The sequence below is a fragment of the Schistocerca piceifrons genome, chromosome 1 (assembly GCF_021461385.2).
Source record: "Schistocerca piceifrons isolate TAMUIC-IGC-003096 chromosome 1, iqSchPice1.1, whole genome shotgun sequence".
NCBI classification, from domain to species: Eukaryota; Metazoa; Arthropoda; class Insecta; order Orthoptera; family Acrididae; genus Schistocerca; species Schistocerca piceifrons.
In genome coordinates, this window is record NC_060138.1 from 582,553,257 (window position 1) to 582,560,161 (window position 6,905).

At 42.3% G+C, this 6,905-nt stretch overlaps 1 pseudogene; it reads right to left on the reverse strand.

Moving 5' to 3' along the window:
- Window positions 1–607: 607 nt before the first annotated feature.
- Window positions 608–725, reverse strand: LOC124728400 (annotated as a pseudogene).
- Window positions 726–6,905: the final 6,180 nt, after the last annotated feature.

The following is a 6,905-nucleotide window of genomic DNA, read 5'->3' on the forward strand; positions in this document are numbered from 1 at the left end:
GGTTTGCCCACTAAGAGAAGCGTTCTACTGTCTAAAATTGCGCAAAATTCTAAGGAAAAGATGTGTAAGCTATAGAAAGAGAAGGGTAATATACAACATGCACAAGACAGAAGGGAAAAATAAGAGTAAAAATGGAAAGCCAACGAAGTGCTCGGATTCGATAGTGCATAAAGTAGGTTTGTAGCCTTTCACTCCTACAGTTCAGTCTATACACCGAAGAAGCAATGACGATGCACAAGGTGCAGGAGTGTAATATCCATTGCAAAAGGTTATCGATGATAAGATTATCTGAGTGAGACGTTGCGATCTTCAGCATTGCTACAGCAACCGTCTTTAGTTCAGTTTCTATCTCTAGCAATCGGATGTTAATTTAATCAGTAGTACCCGTTATTCTAACTAAACCTCCTGAACAGGCCATGAAGGCCCAAAGGTACCGACCGGCCGCCGTGTCATCCTCAGCCCATAAGCGTCACTGGATGCGGATATGGAGGGGCATGTGGTCGGCACACCGCTCTATCGGCCCTATGTTAGTTTACGAGACCGGAGCCGCTACTTCTCAATCAAGTCGCGCCTCAGTTTGCATCGCAACGGCTGATACCACCCCGCTTGCCAACAACGCTCGGCAGACCGGATGGTAACCCATTCAGTTGCTAGCCCAGCCCGACAGCGCTTATCTTCGATGATCGGACGGGAACCGGTGTTACCACTGCGGCAAGGCCGTTGGCTACCCGTTATCCTAAACTATCTTATTGAGACTCTAGCCCGCCGTACCTTCCCCTTCCATGTTTCCCCTATCTGAAGTTTGGTTTTAACGTAATAGTTTTAACATTCGTGTAATGTTCAATTTTTCGTATGATATTTTAGTATTTTCCACGTCAGTACCTCGATTGTACGCAAGAAGTTTCTCTGATTGATTGCTGAGGTAACCGGTCCCTAGACTTACACATTACGTAAAGTAATGCTAAGAACACCACACACGCACTCGCATGTCCGAGGGAGGACTCGAACCTTCGGCGGAAGAGGCCGCGCAGTTCGTGACATGGCGCCTCTAACCGCGCGGTCACTCTGCCGGCTTGTTGGATATTTGTGTTGTATAAGATATTAGTAGTTGACGGGACTCAGCTCGTCAGATACCTGACTTGATAAGTTTATGTTACTAACCTTCTTGTAAGTTATATTTGTTACTGTCAAGCATCCCCTTTGTCCTGCCAGATGTTGAAATTGTAGTCCTTAGCATCATTTCTGTCATTGTTTTCCCAGCGCCAAGCTCGTGTTTGAGTTATATTTGATTGTACTGCTTGCTTGTTAGTCCTTCCTAAATTGGTGCAATGTTAAACTAATTGATCAGCCACTGTTTCAACTGAAGAAATTTTGAAATAACTGCCGGAATCAGTAGTGTTTTATTAGTGCTTTTCGTATCTGTGCAATAAAGGATTGTTGGACTTGTGACAAATGGCCTGCATCATTCCCCTGGACGTTTAGTTTGTTTCCTTATACTGGGGCGTCCACTGACATTTCACTGAGATTGTTACCATGATTCACTGTGAGGATGAATGGCAGGACCAATTCTATGGAATAAACGATTTAATGAGCACGTATAATGAATTGGGAGTAAAGTAAAGAATGATAAGTGTACTGAGCAGTAGCAGAAAGGAAATTAATGATAAAAATTTGGAAGCAAAAAGTAAACGAAATGAAGGAATTAGACAAACCTGAAGTAGAATAATACGTGACTGACGACGAAAGGAAGACTTAGAAAGCAGACTAGCACAGAAAAGGGATAGCCTACCTGACTAAATGTAGCAGACTGGTATCAAATTTCTGAGAAAGAACGTTTGGAGCATAAGAGTCTGTGGAAGTGAATCATGGTGAATTGGAAGATTGTTAAAGGAGGAAATCGAAAGGTTTACTATGCGACCCTATAGAAAGGTACTGAAAACTGGATGGACGTAATAAACGAGACAGTTCTTCGCATAAATGGCAAGCAAAGGACCATATGGAAAACAGTGACAAGAAGAACTTCGATGCTGCTTGAGAGTACATAGAATTCATAGTGAGATACAGGGATTGGGAAATATCCAACAAAAAATAGAGGACTTTGGGTGCAAGTTCTACTTTGAGCTGAGGCTGGCATAGCAGATGGGTGGCATCAAATCAGTCAGAAGACAGATGATTCCCTTACTCGAAAAACAAAAAGAGACCACTTCTTATTTTTCGGATTCAATGACATTTCACTACTGAGAGTGAGATGGAGGTAGGCGGAAAAGGTGGTGGGAAGTGGGTGACGTAAAAATAATCTAAATCGAAAAATAGTTGTATCCAACGCATTGTATTCGGTATTGGCAGGCTGTTCTACGACAGCACAGTCGAAATTATAGGGGTGGCTGTGAGGATAGGATTTTGAATGGACTGTGACATGCTAAGGTTAGTTCTGGGATACATGGATCAAGTTTCACCAGATACGCTAAAAATGTGTCTTTGTAGTATCAGCAGAGATTTACCGTGGGATTCATAACATATGTCACAAATCACAGCCCAGCGTGCAAGCATCCGACCCTGACACCCTCTGATGCGGCGTGGAAGTCCAGCACCCTGTCGTCTATTCGTATATTCTATAGCTGCTTCCGACAGTAACAGGCTAGGAAACGACCATGCGCTTGGCCATAACAATCTATCCTTTGTCAAGACACACTTTGTAGGTGAGGTGTTATGCGACCCGCCGCAACTTCCTTTTTGAGCTAGCCTCTTCATCTCAGAGCTGTTATTATATCAGACGACCTCAATTACTTGTTTGATGTACTCCAATCTCTGTCTTCCCCCACCGTTTTTCCTCTCTGTACCACCCTCTCCTACAACGCAATTTACTCCATGATGTGTAAACAGATATCCTGTCACCTGGCTCTATTTGTAACTGTTTTCTACATATTCATATCCTCACCGATCCTGCAGCGAACCTCACCGACTCGCATTAGTCCTCCAGATCTCCAGCATCCTTCTACAGCACCACACCCCTTCTCCTCAGTTTCTCCCATGGTCCATGATTCACTTCCGTACAGTGATATCAATGAGACGTATATTCTCGGAGGTTTCTTCCTCAAATTAAGGCCAATGTTGGATGCTATCAGAATTTTTCTGGACGAGAATACCCTTTTTATGTTCCCTTTGTTTCGCCCATCATACGTTACTTTACATCCAAGTTAGTACAGTTTTTTCAGTTTAGCTGCTTCGTGCTCTCCAGTTTTAAGTTTATCACTAATCTCATTTTAGCTTCGAATCATTTCTTACGTCACTCTTAGATTTTCTCTCAATTTATATTTTGTGCTCAATATATTGTTCGTTCCATTCAGTACCTGATGCAGATCTTATTCACTTTCAGTGAGGATAGTAATGTCATCGGCGAAACAGATATTCTTTTGTCTTGAGTTTTAATTCCACCCTTGAACATTTCTTTTATTTCTGTAATTGGTTCTTCCGTCTAAAGGTTGAATAGCAGGAGCAAGTGGCTGCATCCCTGTCTTACGTCATTTTTAATCGTAGCACTTCGTTCTTCGCCTTGTGTTCTTGCTCATATCAGTCGTATTCTGCTATAGATTACTCCTATTTTTCTCAAAATTTCGTGCAGTTTGCACCATTTTACATTATGGAACCCGTTTTCTAGGTCTACAGATCCTATCACGAAATGTTGCTTTTTGTTAATTCTTGCTTCTGTTATGAGTCAGGATTGGCTGCTTGGTGGCCATGCATTTCCTAAAGTCAAAATGATAGTTGCCTTAGAAATCCTCAATGTTCTTTTCTTTACTTCTGTATACTATTTTCGTCAGCAACTGGGATACGTGAGTTATTAATCTGACTGTGCGATAATTCTCCCAGTTACGTGCCCTTGTCGCATATGTAAGTGGATTTCCCATTCTGCGTCACGTATCGATAGAATGTTCCTTCATTCGATACTCTCATCTATGCTCCGCATATATGCTCTGTCACCTGCTCGCAATGTCACTGTCGATATTTAATATCGTGAAGGGCAATGGTTATAATGTTGTGGATCATCATAGTAATTATTCTAGGAAATTAGGAAATCAGAAGCATTTTTTATTTATCGGAATGTAATTTCGATAAAATAGTAATTACTATACGAAACTAGAACCATTTTTGTATTTATCGGCAAGTAATTTCCATAAAATAGTAATTATCCTAGGAAATCAGAAGCATTTTTTATTTATAGGCTTGTAATTTCGATAAAATAGGACTGAAAAGAAATACAGTTTACAGAACTCTAAAAAATTACACAGAGAATGTAAACATTTGAAGAATTTAAGGAAACACATATTTCGACGGCTGTCGCATGGGGGTTTTGAAATAATTCAGTGGTGACTCGTCAATATTTTTGCCGGACCAAGTCTCGAACCCAGCTTTCCCGTTTTACGCGGGCGGTCAACAACTTCGGCTATCCGATCACGCTTCTCGTCCAACGAAAATTGAGAACTTGTCACACACCACTTCCGTAGCTGCTCCCTGTCCAACGTCCTTATTGCTCGCAGCATTTAGCAGGCTCCCGTCAAGGCGCATATGTTGTATACAATCTTCAGTGTCGATGCACCCTATGTCCGACCTGTTGTGGGAGTCATGCAAAATGATACGAGAAATGAGGATGGTGCACACCGGAGGTTCTGCAGAAGAGGTGTGTGACATGTGGGGAATTTGGACTGGACTGGAACGATTAAGACAGCCCCTAACGTAAAGCGGGAAATTCGAGTTCGATTCCTGGTCTGGCACTTGTCACACGTCTCTACATCTACATCTACATCTACATCTATACTCCGCGAGCCACCTTACGGTGTGTGGCGGAGGGTACTTATTGTACCACTATCTGATCCCCCCTTCCCTGTTCCATTCACGAATTGTGCGTGGGAAGAACGACTGCTTGTAAGTCTCCGTATTTGCTCTAATTTCTCGGATCTTTTCGTTGTGATCATTACGCGAGATATATGTGGGCGGTAGTAATATGTTGCCCATCTCTTCCCGGAATGTGCTCTCTCGTAATTTCGATAATAAACCTCTCCGTATTGCGTAACGCCTTTCTTGAAGTGTCCGCCACTGGAGCTTGTTCAGCATCTCCGTAACGCTCTCGCGCTGACTAAATGTCCCCATGACGAATCGCGCTGCTTTTCGCTGGATCATGTCTATCTCTTCTATTAATCCAACCTGGTAAGGGTCCCATACTGATGAGCAATACTCAAGAATCGGACGAACAAGCATTTAGTAAGCTACTTTTTTCGTCGATGAGTCACATTTTCTTAGAATTCTTCCTATGAATCTCAACCTGGCGCCTGCTTTTCCCACTATTTGTTTTATGTGATCATTCCACTTCAGATCGCTCCGGATAGTAACTCCTAAGTATTTTACGGTCGTTACCGCTTCCAATGATTTACCACCTATGGCATAATCGTACTGGAATGGATTTCTGCCCCTATGTATGCGCATTATATTACATTTATCTACGTTTAGGGAAAGCTGCCAGCTGTCGCACCATGCATTAATCCTCTGCAGGTCCTCCTGGAGTACGTACGAGTCTTCTGATGTTGCTACTTTCTTGTAGACAACCGTGTCATCTGCAAATAGCCTCACGGAGCTACCGATGTTGTCAACTAAGTCATTTATGTATATTGTAAACAATAAAGGTCCTATCACGCTTCCCTGCGGTACTCCCGAAATTACCTCTACATCTGCAGATTTTGAACCGTTAAGAATGACATGTTGTGTTCTTTCTTCTAGGAAATCCTGAATCCAATCACAAACCTGGTCCGATATTCCGTAAACTCGTATTTTTTTCACTAAACGTAAGTGCGGAGCCGTATCAAATGCCTTCCTGAAGTCCAGGAATACGGCATCAATCTGCTCGCCAGTGTCTACGGCACTGTGAATTTCTTGGGCAAATAGGGCGAGCTGAGTTTCACATGATCTCTGTTTGCGGAATCCATGTTGGTTATGATGAAGGAGATTTGTATTATCTAAGAACGTCATAATACGAGAACACAAAACATGTTCCATTATTCTACAACAGATTGACGTAAGCGAAATAGGCCTATAATTATTCGCATCTGATTTATGACCCTTCTTGAAAATGGGAACGACCTGCGCTTTCTTCCAGTCGCTAGGTACTTTACGTTCTTCCAGCGATCTACGATAAATTGCTGATAGAAAGGGGGCAAGTTCTTTAGCATAATCACTGTAGAATCTTAAGGGTATCTCGTCTGGTCCGGATGCTTTTCCGCTACTAAGTGATAGCAGTTGTTTTTCAATTCCGATATCGTTTATTTCAATATTTTCCATTTTGGCGTCCGTGCGACGGCTGAAGTCAGGGACCGTGTTACGATTTTCCGCAGTGAAACAGTTTCGGAACACTGAATTCAGTATTTCTGCCTTTCTTCGGTCGTCCTCTGTTTCGGTGCCATCGTGGTCAACGAGTGACTGAATAGGGGATTTAGATCCGCTTACCGATTTTACATATGACCAAAACTTTTTAGGGTTCTTGTTTAGATTGTTTGCCAATGTTTTATGTTCGAATTCGTTGAATGCTTCTCTCATTGCTCTCTTTACGCTCTTTTTCGCTTCGTTCAGCTTTTCCTTATCAGCTATGATTCGACTACTCTTAAACCTATGATGAAGCTTTCTTTGTTTCCGTAGTACCTTTCGTACATGATTGTTATACCACGGTGGATCTTTCCCCTCGCTTTGGACCTTAGTCGGTACGAACTTATCTAAGGCGTACTGGACGATGTTCCTGAATTTTTTTCCATTTTTGTTCCACATCCTCTTCCTCAGAAATGAACGTTTGATGGTGGTCACTCAGATATTCTGCGATTTGTGCCCTATCACTCTTGTTAAGCAAATATATTTTCCTTCCT